The sequence below is a fragment of the Pipistrellus kuhlii genome, unplaced genomic scaffold (assembly GCF_014108245.1).
Source record: "Pipistrellus kuhlii isolate mPipKuh1 unplaced genomic scaffold, mPipKuh1.p scaffold_m20_p_7, whole genome shotgun sequence".
NCBI classification, from domain to species: Eukaryota; Metazoa; Chordata; class Mammalia; order Chiroptera; family Vespertilionidae; genus Pipistrellus; species Pipistrellus kuhlii.
This window is the reverse complement of record NW_023425573.1, coordinates 48,654,737-48,676,480: the sequence shown is the minus strand read 5'-3', so window position 1 is coordinate 48,676,480 and position 21,744 is coordinate 48,654,737. Positions and strand designations below refer to the sequence as shown.

Sequence of the window (21,744 nt, the reverse complement as noted above, 5' to 3'; positions counted from 1 at the left end):
AAATTTTGCCTCTTTTGAATAATAGGGTGCCTTGGATAGAACAGGAACTTTGTAACTATAACAATACATTAAACTCTATCTCTCCCTCTCTTCCTCTCTCCTCTCTCTCCCTCTCCCTCCCTCCCTCCCTCCCCCCTTTCCTCATTTTCTCTTTTCCCCTTTTAAAAATACAAATATATAGGCTATAGTGGAGATTTATGATCTTTGAAACCAGATGCACCATGGTTTTGTGTGTAGCTCCAGGCAGCTTACTAGACCTCTGTTTCTTTGTCTGTAAAATGGGGTAGTAATTCCTGTTTCATAGGGTTCCTGCCAAGACTAAAGGTGAAAACCTACATAAAACACTTAGCACAAGGCTTGGCTCATAGGTGCCCAAAACAGGTCCTTTTTTTTTTTTTCTTCTCTTCACCATATTTTAAAGTTCAGCTTTCTGGATCAGAAGTTGAATGAAGTTTTTTGTTTGTTCTGAATGTTGAAACTGCTAACAAGTGGGGCAGTCTCAGATGGTGATTTATAGAAGAAAGAGGAACCCAAGAGAGAAAAAAGAGGGTATTTTATTATTGGCATAAGGATATTGTTAACACGCTGTCTGGTTTTAATGAAAATCAGTATTTTCAAAATCCACTTATTTAATAAGACCGAGAGAACATGAGCTGCTCCTCGACTTCAGTAGGGTTTTGTTGGAGCGTGGGTAGCCTTTGTTTTATTTCTGTGGAGTCTGTGGCACCACCCTCAAGTCCGAGGTGTGTGTTTCTGAAGAGGGGCAATTGCCAACCAGGAGAGCAAGCTCCCCTGGAGGAGGGCCAGGTCCTCCCCGTGGGGGGAGGAGAAGGGAGGGGAGGGGAGGAGGACGCGCCTCACTGCCCTGGTGCCCTATCCTATTAAAGACCCACGTAGAGGGAGAATTCAGTTTTGAACAGAAGTCAAGGAACACTTCGGAGGCTGCCTAAAGAGACATTTATGAGCCTGGCCTTCTTGGCACGTGTGGGTAAGCCCAGAAGCGTTCCCCCTGGCAGCTGCCTCCATGTGTCGGGGCGTTGGGTCTGGTTGTGGCTTACCCAGAGAAGGTCTCAGGGACAGGGGCTCCACCCTGCCCATGCAGCGCAGGTTCTCTGAGAATGAACGTGGTGCCCTGAGGACATGCAAGTCCAGCGGCTCTCGTACACCTTTCCCACACCGCTAAGCAGCCGCTGTGTTTACCCCTTCCCTTTGGAAGTGGTTTGTTTCAGGACTCTTCCAGGCGTCTTCAAACTACGGCCCGAGGGCCACATGCAGCCCGCAGAGGAGTCTGATCCGGCCCGCCAGGTTTTTTGGGCAGTGAGTGCAGCCGAGGTGTTACAGTAGGAATTAGTAGTTCATATAGTCCGGCCCTCCAGCTCTCTGAGGGACCGTGATCTGGCCCCCACTTTAAAAAGTTTGAGGACACCTGCGAGCAAGCCATCCAGCTCCACATACCGAAAGTCAAGCTAGCAGGAGTCAAAGAGCACGATTTCCCTCTCCCATCATGGAAAAGTGAGGAGATGCCATATAGAGAGGGGAAGTGATGGCCTTCTAAGCCGAGGGAATTTTTAAAGACATTTCACCTTCACAGGGCTCTTTTTATTTATTTTTTTGCTTCCTTCCTAAAGAGCAGCCCTAGCTTGCTCAACAAATATAATATCCTTACGATTTTTAGAAGTAAAACCTTACCACGAAGGTGTTAACTGTTTGACAAATTAGAAACTGTTTTCATTTGTGGAAGGGTGGTGGACGTCTCGCATTCATTTTCCCAACAAATATTTCCTGAGGGCTGTCCCTGCGCCCTTCCGAGTGTGAGGCCCAGCGCTGTGTCAGAGGACGCGCGTGCATGCACAGTACACATGCTAGATGTGTGCAGCAGGAGAGTGCAGAGGAGGGGGAGGAGGAGGAGGAAGGGAAAAGAGGAGATAGGGAGGAGAAGAGGAGGCAGTGGAGGAAGGGTGGGTGACTGGGCGGGCTTCAGGGAGGAGGTGAAGGGTGCTAGGTGGGGAGCGGTGAGGGCCTCTCCATGAAGGAAGCTCCATGAGCAGAGGCCCGGAGGCTTGCAACCACAAGTCATGTTTGGGGTGTTGTTACGAGAGCAGATGGCGCTTGGCATTTGGGTACAGGGGCAGGGAGGAGAGAGCCAGATTGCACAAGGCCCTGCCTGCCAGCCTAAGGAGTCGGGACTTGATCCTGTAAAGTAAGCCTTAGCTGTCGAAGGTTTGGAAGCGGAGAGGTGATGTAATCGGAGCGGGGCTGGAGGAGAGCTCTGGCCGCGGTGGGGTGGAGGAGGCTGGCCTGGGACCAGTGCTCTCTGTGATGCACTTTTGAAGTAGGTCAGGTGAGAGTTGATGGTGGAGCCGGAGTTGATGGGAGGAAGAGAGCTCCTGTCCGGTGAATTCCTTTTATTGTGCGTTCAGGGAGCATTAGCTCATGTCATCTCAGCAAGAAAACTTTTCACCGAGTGCTGTCGTCATCCTCCTCATTTTGCGGGGAAGGAAACGGGCTCCAAGTCACCTGGCTCAGCTGAGATTGGACCTCAGGTGGACAGCCCCGTGCTTTTACACCGAGGGAGTGAGAACACAGTGAAGGCCGTGCACGGGAGGGGATTTTCGGGGTGGCGTGGAAGCGTCTTCCAGAACAGAAAAGGAACTCCGTGGGCTTTTGAATGACTTTGTGTGGTTTAGGGTAATTGCTGTAGCACGCTGCTGGGATGCAGTGAGCTGCTGTCGGAACTTAACCTGTTGTTTACAGCAGTCTACGGTAAGCCTGATTTCCCTACTCGCTGCCGTTTCACTTAAACTTTAAGTCTTAAAGTAATAGATGATAAGTGAGGACTTGCACTGCTTGGCAGCTGGCTGAAGGTGGAGAGGAAAGCTGTTTCCAGGCAGGGCAGCAAGGTTGGACAGAGAACCAACAAGTAACAGAGAACTCTCTCGGGAGGGAGAGACAGGGTTTGGGCCCCTCTGGGATACCCACTTGGAAATGCCCGTAGGCGGTTGGAAGTTTGGTTCTTGGAGTGGCATCCCAGCCTCCCTGTAGATACGCCATGAAGTCCTGTGGGTGGAGGTGGGATAGAACTTCTGTAGGAGGGTTGGGTAAGTAGCCTGACTCCTGCAGCCCCTACGCCTAACCAGCACTGCACATGGGAAGCACCTGGGGCGCTTGCTCTGAGCACACATTTCCCGGCCCTGCCCACGGGTGTTGGTTCGGTGGGTCTGGAGTGGGGTTTAGCGATCTGCATTTATATCACAACCCTGGGTGGAGGGAGGCAAGTTGTGATGGGATCATGCTTTTAAGAAAGGCTCATTTCACTTCTTTCAGGGAGCTTTGGATGGCCCCTTAAACAATAGGACGTTGGTCTCTGGTAAAAAGCCACATGTCAGGAAATGGCTTGTTTTTAGGAACTCAGGTACATTAATATTTAATTCTGCCAAGGATGCTTTTCAGTTATTTGGATTCATACGCAAAAGGATCAAGCCCTAAGAATTAGGTTTGTTTTTTGCCTTTTAAGTGGATCTTTGGCAAGAGGTTTCTAGTGAAATTAGATTCTGAGTGTTTTTCTTGCTTCTGGAAAAGAAGTTGGAGGAAGGAACCTGGCACGTGGAGGGTGAGGAGCCGGGCGTTCTTGGTTTGCCTGGGACTGGCCTATGTCGTCACAGGTTAAAGGTCGCTGAACGGGGATCTGGGATCTAATGTACAGCATGGTGACTGTATTTAGCAAAACTGTATTACATATTTGTAAGTTGTTAAGACAATAGATCTTAAGTGTTGTCAACACCACCATCACCCCACACCCACACACACACACAAATGGTAATTAGGTGATAGAGTGGTGATAAGTAATCTAATTGTAATAATCCTTTTGTGAAATGTGTATTAAATCATCACATAGACTTTAAACTTACATATGTTCTATGTCAATAATCTCTCTCTATATATAAAAGGCTAATATGCAAAGTGTTCCCTTGGGAGTTGACTGAGAGACTGGGAGTTTGATTGCTCGCTATGATATGCACTGACCACTAGGGGCAGCATGGAATGAAGGAAGGCCCTGGCCAGCAGCCTGAAGACCCTGGTCAGCCCTGATTGCCAGCCAGGCCTAGGGCCCCTACCTGTGCACAAATTTTGTGCACTGGGCTCTAGTTAATCTCAATAAAACTGGCAAGTAAGTCACTGAAAAGTACTCAACTGTTTGAAATCTAGGTTTCAAACCCATCAACCAGCTGGTTATTTGACCATTTACCTATTATTAGTCATAACCACAGTCTGAGGTCCTTCTCCCTTTCCTCTCTGTCAATTGTGTCTTTTTAAAAAGTTGAGAAATAGTTGACATGTAACATCAGAGTCCTTTTTAGTTTCAGGTGTACAACATAATGATTCTATATTTGTATATATATTGCTAAATGATCACCATAATGGTCTAGCTAACATCCATCACCACCTGTAATTATAAATGCTTTTTCCTTGTGATGAGAACTGTTAAGATTTACTCTCTCAGCAACTCCCAAGTATGCAGTACAGTATTGTTAAGTCACACGCTGTACATGGTATCCTTAGGACTTACCTATAATAATAAAAACATAATATGCTAATTAGATTGGATGTCCTTCCGGATGACCTTCCTGATAAAACCGGGGCTGCAAGGGAAGCCCTGGGTGCCTGCTGGTGCCAGGAGGGAACCCCTGGTCCCCGTGCGGGGGGCGGGAGGTGGGGGGCGAAGCAGGTGCCGGCAGCCGGGGGAAGGAAGGTCTACTCTTGCATGAATTCTGTGCACTGGGCCTCTAGTTTCTTTTATAACTGGAAATTTGTACCATTTGACCCCCTTCACCCATTTTGTCACAGGTGATGGTTTTTTGGATGAGTGGAGGCATTGAAGCCAGAGAAACTGGATTCAGGTCCCAAGTTAGCCCTTTAGTCTCAGCATGACCTGGACAGGTGACCCAGTCTCTCTGAGCTTGTTTTTTGTGACTTCGGAAGGTGGTGGGTATTTTGAAGGCTGTTTTGGGAATTGAGTGGCATAAAGTCAAACCTTGTAGACCTGAACCCAGCCATACTCCCTTCATCTTTGGAGGCCACCTGAGTGCCTCCTTACCCCAGTTGGCAGTGCATTTCTTTATTAGCATTACCTGCCTTTTTCTACCTTCCTTCTAGAATTAAGAGGCACTCTTATTTGAATAGAAATAGGAAAGAAAGTTTTTTTTTTTCTTAAAATATATTTTATTGATTTTTTACAGAGAGGAAGGGACAGGGATAGATAGTTAGAAACATCGATCAGCTGCCTCCTGCACACCCCCTACTGGGGATGTGCCTGCAACCAAGGTACATGCCCTTGACTGGAATCGAATCTGGGACTCTTCAGTCCGCAGGCTGACACTCTGTTCACTAGGCCAAACTGGTTTCTGTGGAAAGTAAGTTTTGTTGTTGTTCTGTTTTAGTGTACAGTCTATTGGTCTTTTTTGTTGGTATGTGGTTACCCTTGGAATAATTTTCGCTTCTTTGTCTCCCCTAGTGAACAAGTTTGGGTTCATTAACTGCTTGCTGATGATTAGTTCATTTTTCCTCCTGTGTTGGAGGGAGAATCAGCTTCCTCTTGTTTTCCCACCTTTGCTAAATGTCAATCACAGGGCTTCCCAGAGCCCTGCCCGGGTGGAGGGGACAGGAGGCGGTTGGCTTGCTCTGTTCAGTTACTGAAGAAAAGCCAACTGAGCCCTCAACTTCGTGCCTGACTCTGTGCTAGTTGTTTTCCTTAAACCATCTGATTTCTTTCTCTTATAGGCTGTAAGAGAAAGCAGGCGTTCTTACTGCGCCCAGTTCTCAGGTGAGGGCCAATGCCCGGCCCCAACTCTCACAGCTGGGTAACCGGACCCTGGCACCTGCTCCTGCAGGGCGGCCGTTTTGTCCAACCTCTGGCCCATTTTAGGCATTCCAGGTGGTTGTCTGTGCAGAATTGGTCAAATTTGAAATCTTTTAAGGGTGTTTTCTGCCATTTTTAGTCCTATATTGTAAATTGTTTCTGTCTGAATATTTTGGGGGACTACAGTGCTCTTAGAATCATCCAAAATAATTTTGAAGATATTCTGGTCTTTCAGGATTGTGTCTGTGACCTCTTCACATGACTTTTAGCATCAAAACATGTAAGTGAGCCCTGGCTGGGGTGGCTCTCTATGTCCTTGTTCAAGTTTCTTAATTTCAGGGCCTCAGTTTCTTCATCTGTAAAATGGGTATCCATTGTACTCAGTGGTTAGAACACCAGCCTGCATCCCAAAAGGTCTTGGGTTTGATTCCCAGTCAGGAACATGTATCTGTGTACCTAAGGGTTACAGGTTCGATCCCCAGCCCACTTGGGTTGCATATGGGAGGCAACTGATCAATGTGTCTCTTTCACATTGATGTTTCTCTCTCTCTCCTCTTTCTCTCTCTTCCCCTTCCTCTCTCCCTCCCTTTCATTCTCTTTAAAAAAAAAAAAAATCAATGGAAAAAATATCTTTAGGTGAGGATTAACAACAACAACAACAACAACAACAACTTGTAAGCAAGACCCTGGCCAGGTAGCTCACTTGGTTAGTGTTGTCCCAATATGCTAAGATTGTGGGTTCGATCCCCAGGCCAGGCACATGCAAGAATCAACCAATGAATGCATAAATAGGCAGAACAGCAAATAAATATTTCTCTGTCTTTCTCAAATCAATAAGTACAACTTTAAAAAGAAACACATAAGCAAACAGCAAAATGGAAAGAGCAATGAATGATTCTGGAACACACTTGGCTTCTGGACAAGTTTCTTAACTTCAGGGCCTTGGTTTCTTCATCTGTAAAATGGGGCTCATGGTACTCAGTGAGGAATAGTGTTTGTACAGTATATGTCGAATAGGGCTTGGCACCTGATAAGTGTTTAGAAGTTTGCTTATTCATTTCACCTTCATTCAAGTTAAATAAATTTAGCGTGCCAGACTTCGTACCAAACTCTGGCCCTCCAAAAGATAACGTAAGATAAGGTTTCTGTCCCTGAGGCACTTGACATTTGGTGGTCAGGGCTGACATACACATTCACGATGAGGAGTTAGGTGCCCAGACCTAGGGTGTAATTAGAGCTGATACTGGAGCACTTCCTGTGCCCTGAGGGTTGGGAGATCCTCACCTTCCAGGAGGAGGTTATACCTGAACGCTTTCAGGAAGTATTGAGTAAGAATAACCTAGCAAAGGAAGGTGGGTGGGTTTCAGCCAAAGCAACAGCATGAGCAATGGATGGAGTATTTCGGAGAACTAGACTCGGCTTGGGTTTGGCTGCGAGCAGGGAGTACTGGGAAGTGAGCCCAGAAAGCCTGGTGTCTGTGAAGGTTCTGGTGCCTGGCTAGGCTGGAAAATAAAAAATGTAAGGAAAAATAATTATATAGATAGTGTTTAATGGCATTGTCAGACATTTTTGTAGAGCAGAGTCTGATTAAATAAGTGGTGCGTCCATACAAAAAAGGGATCTGCAGATGTTAAAAGAATGGCTTATATGTGACCTCAAGGAGAAACTTCCAAGAATATTATAATCTTGTCTTTGGGAGGGAGATGACAGGTTGGGGCAGACGACAGTCTTGGATTTCACTGCAGACCCTTTTGTACTTTCTGGCCGTTTTTCGCATGCATGCGTTTCTTTTAAAAAAGGAAAATACTATAAAGAAATGACTGATGTTGTGCATTATCAGGTGAGCCAGAAACCAAGCAGCAGGGTGTAAAAATAACTTGTGGGGCTGCACTGCAGCACTGTATTCTGCAGGAGGCTGGGTTAGTTCCTGCTCTGACGATAATACCATTCATGGGGGGTTTTAGAGTTTCCCACTTTCACATACATTATTTCCGTCAGAATTAACCACTTCCATCTGTGCTCTCATAGCAATTAAAACACTTTAGGAATTAAAAATTGGGCTAAATGATGCCCTGTACAGTTTGGAAAAGGAAAAGGATGTTATTTGTTTGATACAACATCCATGCTCTTACTCCCTTCCATTCACTTATATAGACCTTTGTGTTTAATGTGACTTCATGCGTTTCCCCCTGGGTTGTGCCGCGGTTCTCCTTACCTTTCAGAACAGCTGCTGTTGTGCGGCTCCTTTACCATTGGCCCCGGGAGCACTCTGCCTCAGAAGTCTCCGTCATCGCTGTCTGGTTTTCTGGGTTGAGGTTTATTTCTTCCTAAACCCTCGGGGCAGGGTAGCCTCTTTCTCACCACCGTGCAGGGCACAGGAAAACGGCGCAGCAAGTGTTTTTTGAAGGAGTGGATGTTCCTTTTGGACTTTCCAAGAGCACTTTATGGTAAAGATGGTAGATATGGTTGTTTTGAGCCAAGGAAAGAAATTCAAGTTAAGCAATCTCCCCAAAGTCACACCTGTAAGGGGCTGAACTCAACCACAAGTTCAGTTCTCCTAAGTCCCTGTCCCTCTTTTCTTTTTTTAAACCCTCACCTGAGAATATGGTTTTATTGATTTTGAGGGGGGGGGGGGGGGGGGTGGAGAGGGGAAAAGAAGGAGGAGGGAGGAGAAAGAGAAAGAGAGATGGGAAACAAACCGAGCCGTTCCCTCCCATACTCGCCCCAACAGGGGATAGAACCTGAAACCTAGTTGTGTGCCCTGACCAGGAATCGGAACCTGTAACCTTTTGGTGTATGTGACAACACTCCAGCCAACTAAGCCACCCATCAGCCGGGGCTTCCCCTGCTCTTAAAATCGGAATTTTTCAGTTGGTTTTGCTGGGAGGTGAGATGGCTAGGTTTCATTTAGAACGAGTGAACAGGACTTTGACTTCATGAAATGACTTCATGAAATGTAATGGCTCTGGCATGTAGACTCTGGTGGTAAATGAACTGGGGTCAAACCCAAGCAACCCCTTTAGCAAGTTGTATGGCCTCGGGCAAATCACCTAACATATCTGGGTATTGGTTTCCCATCAGTTGAACAGTCTAAAGTGCTTGTGGGCCAAAACCGGTTTGGCTTAGTGGATAGAGCGTCAGCCTGCGGACTGGAAGGTCATGGGTTCGATTCCGGTCAAGGACATATACCTTGGTTGCGGGCACATCCCCAATAGGGGGTGTGCAAGAGGCAGCTGATCGATGATTCTCTCTCTTAGATGTTTCTAACTCTCTATCCCTCTCTTTTCCTCTCTGTGAAAAATCAATAAAATATATTTAAAAAATAAAATAAAATAATAAAAAATAAAATAAAATAAAATAAAGTGCATGTGGACACCTGCTGACCTCCATGGGGCTGTCATAATACATAGGAGGTTTTAAGATGGCACCATGGTAGGTATTCACTGAATATAACTTTTTTCCTGATGGTTTGATGAAAAAGAATAGTGCCAGTGTGGGTAAGGATGATGGGTGGATTAGTACTGTCACACAGTGTTGGTATAATAAAAGGGGACAACTGTTATGGAGGGCAACCGTCCATGTGCTGATTTAAAACATGCCAGCTCATTGACCCGGAAATTCCAGCTCTAGAAATGTATGCTAAGGTAATAATCATACAAACACATAAGGTCATATACATGGGTATTCATCGGAGGATTGCTTCATAACAACCAAAAGTGGGGAAATCAAATGTTTACTTTAAAAGGAGCTTAGGGGAAAACCTTGCCCTCCATACAATGGGAAAGTAAGGAGCTTTGTACAAGACAAGATGGAGCTGGGGGGAGTGATATGGAAATTTGTCTTCTAATTTCTGTTGTTGAAAGTAGCAGCAGGCTACAAAATAGTACGCATGCTGTAATCACATTTATGTCTGTCTCCCCCTTCAAAGTATGTATGAAGTAATTACTTGACACATTTAAGGGTCTACCATGTGCAGGTTCTAGGCTAGGCCCCTTTAAATGTATTTGTGTACATAGAAAAAAAACTCTACAAGCTATTTGGGTGGTAGGATTGGACAATTTTTCCCATTTAAAAGTTACTTATATACTATTTTTTCATAATTTACATATTTTGTTAATGTAAGAAAACATTCAAACCTGTGAAGAATTTTTGTGGGTTTGAGCCAAGCTGACGACAATTACCAGGAAGCAGAATCTCAATGTATTGGGATAATGCTCCAGAGAATGGGGGTTTTTCACCTTGTTTTATACATTACAGTCAAAGGAGGAGAGGTTAAGTGGGTTAAGTGAAATCCGTTGGTGATAGATTAGGGAGGCAGGAAAAAGCAAAATGGGGAAATCTCTGAGATTGGATAAAAATTAAAATGGTAGATACACACTTCTTTTACACAGATGGGCACATGATAGCCAACAGTCAACAATTAATAAGATAACTAACAATGGGGGAATTTGTGGTCTGCACACCTGTTTGTTGTCCCTGAGGGGTCCAGAAAAGGGGAAGTGACAAGTTATCCTGACGTCCCACAGATCTGTTATCTTAGATGCAGAAAGACCATAGGCCTAGTAAAGATCCAAGTTGATCTTTGTCCAGGAAGATACTGGCCTAGGACATGACTACTCATTATAAAATGCTTTTTTATGAAAAGGTTTTAATTTCAGGCCATCCTTTGTGGTTGCTTTAGGTCTCTTAAGTTTGCAAGGCCGGCATGCAGGCCTTCCCTGAGTTAGTCAGGTTAGCACGTGGCCCTTTTTTGTCCACACTTTTATAATACATATTTTTTTAAAAACACATTTTCCTCTCTTAAAAATATAGGTATTTCCTTTCTCCCCACCTCCAAATTTCAACCTTCAAATTTACTTCTTAAAATTATAAAAGGTTAACTACTAAAGTTCTCTAGTGTTCTCCCCCCCCCCCCCCCAAATGTAATATACTAGAGGCCTGGTGCACGAAATTTGTGCACAGGTATGGTTCCTAGGCCTGGCTTGTGATCAGGGCCATATTATCCCACTGCCCACAGCTGGCCCCGCCCCTCACCACCACCCACTCCCAATTCCCCATTCAGCATCGGATGATGGCTGGGGAAGGGACTGAGAGGTCGGCTATTCCGCCCGCTCCTCGGCCCTGTTCCTGCTGCAGTTCACCCTCTTGTGTAGGGGTGTCGAACTCAATCAGAGAAGGGGCCAAAATCTAAAATCCAGCCTAAATCTCGGGCCGAATGGTTTACTGAACAGTCATAAACTGTCATTGTGATGGAAACGCAGCGGAGTGCAGTGATGACAGCGTGGTGCGGGCCACATTGCAAGGCCTGGGGGGACGGATTTGGCCCGAGGGCCTTGTGTTTGACACATGTGCTCTTGTGTATGGGGGGGCGACCAGCAGGGCAGGGGCCTTGGCCTGGCACTGCCTGAGTCCTCCACCACCCACCTCTGGTTCCCTATTCACTGTCAGGCAATCGGAGCCTGCTAGCCAGGGAAAGGGACCGAGAGGTGGTCGGTGCGTCTCATAGTGACTGGTCCAGCGGTCATTCTGGTCGTTCCGCCATTAGAGTTAATTTGCATATTACCCTTTTATTATATAGGATTGTCTTTTAACCTGAGTTGCTTTTACTCCTTGGCAAGTAGCATTTGAGTGCCTCCTGTGTGAATGAGTATGCTCAGGTTTGGCGTTAATACTGCAAACATCTGTGGTCTGGATTTGACAGTATCACTCTAAATCACCTAAAGAGTGCTGAAGAAGTTAACTCATTTTATTTATTTATTTATTTATTCATTTATTTATATTTTATTTTATTGATTTTTTTACAGAGTGGAAGGGAGAGAGATAGAGAGCTAGAAACATCAATGAGAGAGAAATATCGACCAGCTGCCTCTTGCACAGCACCCCCCTACAGGAGATGTGCCTGCAACCAATGTACATGCCCTTGACCAGAATTGAACCGGGGACCTTTCAGTCCGCAGACCGACGCTCTACCACTGAGCCAAACCGGTTTCGGCAAGTTAACTCATTTTTATATGAGAAACTCTTCAGGTTGTTTACAAAGAGTAACTGGTAGTACTTGACATATCTAGTTTTAACTTTCCAGGGGGATTTCTATCTCAGGACAATGGAGATTAAACTGTCAGTGAGTCCTAACCATTTTTTCTACCATGGTTTATGCATCACAAAATAGAACCGTTGTGTTGTTTTGCATCCTTCCCCCAAAAGGGGAATCACTTTTGGAGGAAGGATGGAGTGAGTGGAAGAGGAGGAGAAAAATGGAGAGAGGAAGAGGGTAATACAGTTTAGAATACAAACTAAATTAGTGCTCATTAAGAATGAAAAAAAATAAATCTCGGTGTTTATGTCTCAGTTTGATATCTTCATATAGCCCAAACGTTTTTATTATTTTAGATTTGCAATCTTTTTTTTTTTAACTTAAAAATTATAATTAAGTTGATTTATTTGTGGGCTTTATAATATTATTTTACTAAATTGAAAGTTGTTAAACTATTGCATTGGGGCTTGAATATGCTTTTAGATTTTTAACTTGAATTCTTGGCATCATATCAATTATACTGTAAATGAACTATTTTGAGAAAACTATTTTGATTAGATTTTTTAGAAGTGATACTAAAGGTATGTCTAGTCTGCTTTTGAGTTTGTTGATACATAGGGCACCACTCTTAGTGGAAAAAAAATACATGCTTGGAGCTCGACAGAGCTGAGGATGTATAAATTTTGCTAGTTTGGAATTGAGTGGCCATTTATGGGGCTAATCCTCCCTTCTCTTGCTGGCTGTGAAGAGAATGTGCATAAATCACCTGCTGCCTTGTGTAGTTAAATGTTCAGCAAATACTAGTTCCTCCTAAACTTTCACTGTTCCTATGGAGATTCCCAGAGTGTGTGGCCACTGTGTTGGTATAAGATTGTCCTGTAGCTCTCTTTGCGTTTGCACCTATGTGGGATCTGTTCTCGAGGTGGCTGGCTGGTGGGCTCAGGGCTGTGCATGAGAAGCCGGGAGTTGGTTGTTATTGCCGTTCTACTTTTTCAGTGTAATGGATGGTTACCATGTGCTCATGTGTGCTACTCTCTTTTATAAAGCACTTTTTACAGATAGGGATGGAAGTGTAAATTCCAACATAAAATGTTAAACTTTGAAAGCCCCAGCAGTTAGGCTCCTGTTATCAGCCTCTTGAGTGTGTTCAAATCTGCTAGAGGCTAACCAGATTCTATTAGGTAATCCTCCCCATACTTACCCCCTGAGCGCCTTGCCAGAGGGCAGGTTGCCAGAGGGCAGGGCACTTTCAATTGAAGCTGACTTGGGGCTGTCATTGCTTAAGGTGTTCCTTGTATCTTTATAGAATGGGATAATGAGAAGACTTCTAAGTGAATGGGGGTGGGTGGGGGTGGGGGGGGGCTTTAATACCAGCTCCATGACACTGCTTCCCGCCCCCAATTTAAATCTTTCCTGCCCTATATCCACCCACGCCCTACATTTCTCAGGGTGCTTCCTAGACACTCTGAGTTCCACTCTTACACTTCTGTAGGTATAGTCAGTGTATTAGCACAGGAACCACTGTCTTTGCGTTTTTTATGTTAGTTTCAGGTTATAGCTGAAAACAAGGCACCCACCAGCCATGCAATTTTTGATCACATTTCTTTGCATCTTCTTCCTGGATGTGATGTGGAACTTGGCACACAGCCTCTGTTGTTGTTTCTTCCTGTTTGTCTAGTCCAGCACCTGTCTTAGGGGAATCCTCTGTAAAGTTGCGCACACAACAGTCACTCGGTCTTCTTTCCTTTAATTTCAATTACAAATTAAGACAAAAAGGAACACAAAAAATAGTTTTTTGGCATGTGTCCTTTCAATGCTTTCTTTTCATAGACATACACATATACTACATATGTTCAATGATACACTGTACTTTTTGTATAGTTTGCTGTTTTTACATACACACACCAATGGTGAATATTAACTCATATTTTACATATTTTATAAATGATTGCATGTATTTCATATTCCAGCCTATAAGTGTAACATAGTTTTTTTAAATTACGTATTATTGAATATTATTTTACAAAATAATATTGATTTTAGAGAGGAAGGGAAGGCAGAGAGATATTGAAACAGCAATGATGAGAGAGAATCATTGATTTTGTTGATTTCAGAGAATCATTGATTGGCTGCCTTCTGCATGCCCCCCACTGGGGATGGAGCCTGCAACCTAGGCATCTGCCCTGACCCGAAATCAAATCATGATCATAGGTCGATGCTCAACCACTGAGCCACACCGGCCAGGGGGCTAAATTTTAAATAGTACTGGAATGAACATTCACTTTCTACAGTTATATTGAAAGAACTCCAGCAATTAGACTGTGTTAAAATCAACTTACCATAGTAATTTAAAAAATAAATTTGGAACTCTAGCTGGTTGGGCTCAGTGGACAGAGCGTCAACCTGCAGACTGAAGGGTTCTGGATTCGATTCCAGTCAAAAGGGCACTTCTGGGTTACGGGCGTGGTCCCCAGTAGGGGGCCTGCGGGAGGCAGCTGATCAATGATTCTCTCTCATCATTGATGTTTCTATCTATCTCTCCCTCTCCTTCTCTGAAATTAATAAAAATATATTTTAAAAATTAAATAAATAAATAAATTTGGAGAATCTGTCCATTTTATTAGTATCTGAGTTATCACGCTGGGGGGCAGGGGGAGCACACTTAGAAATAAGTGTTAAAGTACGAAGGATAAAATAAAACATGTAGACCATTCGAAAGCAACGCTGGGTATTTAAATAGACTGCTTCTTTAGATAAAACAGGCACCAGAGAACTTAAGCAGACAACCTATGCATCCATCAGCCCATGAATGAGTAAAGAAAATGTGGTATACTAGTGTATAAACAATGGAATAACATCCAGCCTTAATAAAGGACATCTTGTCATTTGTGACAACATGGATGGAACTAGAGGGCATTATGCTATGTGAAATGAGTCAAACAAAGACGAACCCTGCATGATATCATTTTTATGTGGAATCATTAAAAAAAAGTCGATTTCATAGAGACAGTGGGAAAGTGGTTGCCAGGGGCTGGGGGAAGAGGGAATAGAGAGTTTGGTAGAAGGTTACAATTGTAAGATGAATAAGGTCTGAGGACCTAATATATTTATAACATGATGACTATAGTTCCTAGCACTGTATTGTATAATTTAAATGTGCTAAGAGAGTAAAATTTAAATGTTCTCACAAAAAAATGTAAATATATGAGCTGGATTTGTTCATTAACTAAGGAGGAATCCTTCCATAATGTCTATGTATTATCAAAACATCACATTGTACACTGTAAATATCTTCCAATTTCATTTCTCAGTTATATCCCAATAAAGCTAGAAAAGAACTTTATGCAGGAACTGTATACAAATTAAAAACAAAAAGCCAGAGAGGGTGCATGCAGACTGTGACAGAATACTCTACCTGATTTACAGGTATGACATAGCCTCAGCGCAGGGGTGAGGACCAAAGGCATGAACCTAAGTAACAGGGAAATGGAGTTTTGACCAGACACGGGAAGGCTAAAGACAATAGGAACTGTACTTTTACTGTACCCTAGTTGGTAAGGTTGCTTCTCATGGATGTACAGGTTAACGATTCTGAAACTACTTTACATGTATGCAGGAGCCGAACAAATAAATACATGGATGGTGGATGGGGAGCTGGATTTCCCACTGTCGGAGAGGGACGTTACAGATAACCAAGGGCAAAGGCCTCCGGGAGTCAGGTAGTGCTAGGGTAGAGCGGAGACATGAGTGTGCGGTTATGTTTAGTTTAGGATAGACACAGAAGTCATTATAGATGTGTGGTGCGGACATGGGTCAGTATGCATCTGTGCATTTCCTGGATCTGTCCACTGAGAGGGCTTGGAAGCAGTGACATCCAGAAGCAACAACATATCCAGGTCTTGGTTTCTAAATACCATTCTCCAATCAGAGTAACCAGGGCTCCTTGGAGAAATGGGCAATTATAGGTACAGAGCTCCTTGTATTGCCAGAATATAAGGAAGTGCTCAAAAACAAAACAAAACAAAAAACACAAAGGAGCCGAAACAGTGGCTCAGTGGTACAGCGTCGGCCTGCGGACTGAAAGGTCCCAGGTTCGATTCCGGTCAGGGGCATGTACATTGGTTGTGGGCACATCCCCGGTGGGGGTGTGCAGGAGGCAGCTGGTCGATGTTTCTCTCTCATCGACGTTTCTAGCTCTCTATCTCCCTTCCTCTCTGTAAAAAATCAATAAAATATATTTTTTAAAACACACACACAAAGGATGTGGGCATGTCAAGAGGAATAGGAGCCAACCAAAATAGCTCCTAAAGCCAAAGCGAGAGTGATTTAAACCACGAAATACTCAGCGTGGTCCTGCATTATAACCCCAAAGTGTGAAATAAATATATGTAAATTTATGTAGAGGGAAGAGCCATCTTCCTTGTGGAAGAATTCCCTTACCCCTAAAAACCAGAAAGACAAAAGCCTGTTTCAAAGGGAACTTCTGCCCCGGCTGCTGTCCAGCGCCTGCCAGGGGCTCAGAGTGGACCCTGCCTGTCCTGCCCTGCTGATCACAGAGGAGGGAGAAAGTGGGAGAGGAGGTAGGCACCTGCAGAGGTGATCACGGATGTGTGTGATTAGGGCACCATGCTTGACTGAAGTGGATCTGTGCTTGGGGCCATGGGGCCATGGTGGGGGTCCCAGGAAATAGCGGCTGTTTTCCTGCCACGTGTTTGCAATACTTGCTTTGGCATTGACCACGTTGGGCAGCTTTCAGGACAGTGGGAAGGGGTGGCGGGTCTGGTCAGGGACAGCGCTGAGCGTTCACGCTGTCAGGTATAATGCCCAAGCTTCCCTCCCTACACCATACTTCCCTCATCCCTGGTCCTCTGGGAAGATAAATAGATCCGGAAGGGAGAGGCTTTAGCTCCTGATTGGGGGGTGGAGGGGGTAGGAGGACTGATCAGCTCATCAATCAGGAGAGTGTAATTGTACGGAAAGGACAGAAATCACTCCCCGAAGGCCGCAGACTTGGGGATCTGCCCAGAAGAGGACTCTACAGTTGCTAACAGTAGCCCCATTCAGCTTGGGCGCATAATGATTTTAAAACTAATCAGGAACCAAAGCCGGAGGCTGGGGACAAACACAAATATCTTGTTGACAGAGCACACATCGAGATTTTGCCGGATAGGAAGTTGCTGAGGAAGGTCAGAGTGATGTCATGGGGTACGCCAAGCTTTCATCCTGAAACTGCCGGGCCCCCGGCCCCATCTGCAATTCCCCGGGGGCCCCTTGACATGACTTCCTATAAAATAAATCGTAAGTTAGTTTCCAGAAATCAGTATGGAAGCCCTACACGAAGTAACATTAAACAAAGCAAGGAAATTTCCACCAGAGTTACTCGCTTCCTCTTCCTCCCTTGCCTTATAAATAGACCCGAGACTTATAATGATAGTTTTCTTACTTAGGACTTGAGTATCGTTACCTCCCTACATGGCCGTCCAAAGTAAACTTCCTTTCTGCTCTTCAGCCTGGACAACAGCACTTATCCCTACCTAAGCCAGTATCAGCTGGATATTTTTTCATAAACTGCTATTTTAGGTTTTCTGTTTTGGTTGAGGAGGAAGTAGTGTTTTTTTTTTTTTTTTTTTTTGTGTGTGTGTGTGTGTGTGTGTGTTTTCTTTCATCAAAGGAATACTTGTTCTGGGAAGTCAGGGGGAGGGATGTTTCTCCATCTAGATCAGAGGAAGAAAATGTATGGCATCGTGTGCCAGGGGCTGGTTATGAATCTTAACTGGTCCTGTTTTTAATAAAACATTTTAATAAAACACTGCAGGGCTGCTGTGCTCACCCTTTGATTTATTCAATAGTTATTTACCCCTCCTGGGCTGGGCCCTGAGGATGCACAGCGGACCCCAAAGCCTCTGTTCTCAGGGAGAGACTCAGTCAGAGGAAGTGGCACAGCGAGGTTTGCAGAAGGGAAAGGAATCCGAGGAGGAGTGAGGGGAGACTTCCTGGAGGAGGTGGTGCTTGGGCTTCATCTCGAGGGCATAGCTAGGTGAGGCCGTGTGGGTGGGGCAGAGAGGACAGCTGAGGCGTGGAGGGTAAACAGTGAGAGAGAGAGAGAGAGAGAGAGAGAGAGAGAGAGAGAGGGTGTGTGTGTGTGTGTGTGTGTGTGTGTGCACGAGGTGGGTGAGTGTGGAGGCGGCATGGAGGCTGGAGGGAGCTGCAGGAGGGCGCCCATGGGAAGGTTGACGGGAAGAGCAGTGAAGGGGAGAAGCCGGGCTGTGCAAGTATCTCCATGGGGGTCAGGAACAGGGGCAGGAAGTCAGTGCTGGCATGTCACACTGGCTGGACTGGTTTCTGGTTAAAGGGAGGAGAGGGCCAAAACCGGTTTGGCTCAGTGGATAGAGCGTTGGCCTGTAGACTGAAAAGTTCCAGGTTCGATTCTGGTCAAGGGCGTGTACCTTGGTTGCGGGCACATCCCTGGTAGGGGGGTGTGCAAGAGGCAGCTGATCGATGATTCTTTCTCATCAATGTTTTTAACTCTCTATCCCTCTCTCCTTCTCTCTGTAAAAAAAAAATAAATCAATAAAATATAAAAAAATAAAAATAAATAAAGGGAGGAGAGGGCCTTTGTAGAGCAGAGTTGAGGGGAATGGTGGTGGCAGTTTGAGATGGTTGCTGACGGGGATGCAAGGGGCCTTTTTTAGGATACTGAGGGCCTTTCTGGGGCAGAGACATTCAACTATAGTACATGGTGTGACTTCCCTCTGGGAACGTTGGGTCCAGGGTTCAGCGGGGGGACGCTGAGGTGTGGTATTGATTCCCATGGGTGAGACAGAAGAAGAGGGTTGCAGTGGATGGAGGGTGTGGCAAGGGCCTGAGTCAGATGATCAGCGATGGGGTCCACATTGCTAGGGAATGAAGACGGGGACACACTCCAGGGAGTGAGGGGCTGTGAGCACTACAAGGACAGGAGGTTAAGAGTGATGAGCTGTGCCCTCTAACTCTAAGGCGTGGCCCTGGGAATGGCAGACTAGATCAGGAGCAAGGGTTAGAGGCTCACAAGCAGTGAGGGTGCCAGGAACTGGAGTCCCTCGCTGCTGTGGGCTGCGCTCTGCTCTCTGTGGTGCTTCGAATTGCTCATTCAACAGCAACTCTGTGAACAGGTGCAGTTATCACCCCTGTTTCTGTGTGAGGAGACTTAGCCTCCCAAAAGCTTAAGTAATTGCCCGGGTCCCATAGTTAATAAATAACGGGATTCTAATCCGGGTGTCCAGGCCCCTCTAACCACCCCTTTTTCACCCCTGTGCTCTAGTTGCTTTAGGAGCTGACCTCTGGCTGAAGGGAAAATTGAGAACGAAGTCTCTCTTCCATTTCTTTCCCAGTGAATAGACGTTACCAAAAATAGGTAGGTGCCAGTGAGAACTCCGAGAGCCTTCAAGGAGGCAGAATTTTTACATGAGGTTGGACGAGAACTGGGCTCAGCCAGCACCTCCCCGTGGAGAGAGGCCCTGTCAAAGGGTTGAGAGGGGACCGCAATTTAGCATTTAAAGGGTACAGTTTCCGTTTAGGAAGCTAAGAAAGTGCTAGAGGTAGATGGTGGTGATGGCTGGACAACAATGTGAATGCTCTTAATGCCGCTGGAGTGTGCACTCGCTAAAGTGGGTACATTTAACGTTGTGTGGATTTTACCACCATAAAAAATTAAAGGTGATGGAGGCAGAAAATGATCATTGCTACCATTTATGAAGCCTTTTTTTTCTGGTACGAAATGGGAACTTATTAAATATATGAAAGTGCCCTGGCCGGTTTGGCTCAATGGATGGAGCGTTGACCTGCAGACTGAGGGGTCCCAGGTTCAATTCTGGTCAGGGGCATGTACCTTGGTTGCGGGCACATCCCCTAGTAAGGGTGTGTACAGGGGGCAGCTGATTGATGTTTCTTTCTCATCAGTATTTCTAACTCTCTATCCTTCTCCCTTCCTCTCTAAAAAAATCAGTAAAATATATTTAAAAATAAATAAATAAATATATGAATGTATGTCAGGGATTTTGCTAAATGCTTTATGCGAATTTTTTTTCATTTAAACCCTACTGCATAGATGCGGGCAGCTGGTGCTGCCAGATCCCTCTGACTCTAAAGCCTTTAGTAGCAGCCCCTAGGAATTTAACAATGAAAAGAAGGTTCCAGAGTCTGTAGTGGAGAAGGGAGAGAGAGGGGTTGTTAGCATAGGGCTGGATGAGGAGGGGAAGGGGAGGAGGAGGGAGCAGCAGGACTACAGGGTTAAGAGTTTGGATGCAAGGACAGTCCTCTGGGGCCAGGCTGTGCGTGGGCTGTGAGGGGGCTGGTGGGAAGTCCAGGTAACACTGACCTGGTCTTAGAAGGAGGTTGGGGCTCCAGAGAAGCATCGGGCCCGGTATTGGGGCGGGGGGGGGGGGTGGTGGGGTGGGAGGGGGAGAGATATGTCTGCTGTCTTCAGACAGTCTTGCTGGTAGAAGATTCTTCCCAGATTGGGACCCGTAGAGGGAGATGTGGACAGTGCAAAGATAGGGCTAACCTCTACCTACTTTCTCCTTCCTTTCTCCCTCCTTACTTTCCCCTTCCCCTTCCCCTTCCTTTTCCCCTTCCCCTTCCTTTTCCCCTTCCCCTTCCCCTTCCTTTTTCCCTTCCCCTTCCCCTTCCCTTTCCCCTTCCTCTCCTTCCACCCATATGTCTGAAATCAACAACCTGAAGTTGAATTTAGGGGCATGAATATGGGGAGGAGGCTGTGGTGCAAAGGACTGACTTTTTCTAACGCTGACAGCAGATTCCAAGGGTGAGGTCAGACCATGGCCAACTCCCTGCCTTTGTAGCCCATCGGCAAACAGCCGCAGATTTTCTTTCCTTTTAGCAGAATGGTATAAAACACATCTATTAGGAAATAGACTTGACCTGGCCCCTCCCGAAGTTTTTAGCTTGTAACCTAAGACTCCTAAGGTGTATCCTGTCTTCAGGGGTGGCCAGTGGCCCTTGTGACCCCTGGCTGGGGATGCGGGCCTATTCAGATATTTGAGTTTGGTGAGGTGTTTGTGAAGTGATCTTAGCTGTTTATGAGGGAAGTGCTCCTTTGAGAGTTCCTGTTATCATTTTACTTCTCATGTTTACTTTGGATCCAGCAGAATCCGTTCAGTCTCCTGCTGCTGGTTTTAGATTCTGCACTGTTTAAAGGCAGGCTTCTTGAGCAATGCTTGCTGTGTCATTGGTGGCCGTGGAGAGCGAGGCCCGTGGTTGTGATTACATAATAACGCTGAATAAATAAAGAGATGTTCTCCTGGCCTGTCCTGGAAAAGCAGCTTGGGAGCCAGCATCCCTAGGGATTCGGTTGCTCTGCAGTTAAATTTTGCAGCTGTCAGATGTGCAGCAGCAGCTGAGCCGTAATCTCCAGGTGCAAATGGATCTTCATCAGCATCATCAGAAAGTGAGTCCTGGGAGGACCCAGTGCCCCAGGATGCTGCTGTCTACCAAGAGTCGTCTGCAGAACCTTGTTCCTGGATGTAATACGTTTTACCCAGTAGCTGGCTGGATCTACAGAGCTTTGCAACAGTTTTTTTCAAGGAAAGGTAGAGGGTCAACAAGCTTGCTGGCACCAATTCTGATGAATCATTTAACTGTCCCTTTTTCTCCGACTGAGAAACATTTGAGGCTTAGATAGAATGAGGCAAATTGGATTTCCCTTAAAATGAAACTAGGCCTAAGATAATGATGACTAAGGTAGCCCTTAGTTTAGTGAAATAATAACGGCAAACATCATAATCTGGGCCAGTGCCTTCCTGGTGCTACCTCAGGCTCCTTGAGAAAGGATCTTGTCTTTTGTTCACTAGTGTATCCC

The 21,744-nt window shown here is 45.5% G+C and overlaps 1 protein-coding gene across 13 annotated transcripts in view; it reads left to right on the top strand.

Annotated features, from left to right (window-relative positions):
- Positions 1 to 21,744, top strand: part of TANC1 (tetratricopeptide repeat, ankyrin repeat and coiled-coil containing 1) — a 232,095-nt gene that overhangs the window by 14,275 nt on the left and 196,076 nt on the right. For 2 of the 13 annotated variants that reach the window (XM_045575599.1, XM_045575600.1), the window contains exon 2: positions 19,201 to 19,284. The exons of the other annotated variants lie outside the window; for them this stretch is intronic. The gene's annotated coding sequence lies outside the window, so the exon portion shown is untranslated. The remainder of the gene's footprint in view (positions 1 to 19,200; positions 19,285 to 21,744) is intronic. 13 annotated transcript variants of the gene reach the window in all.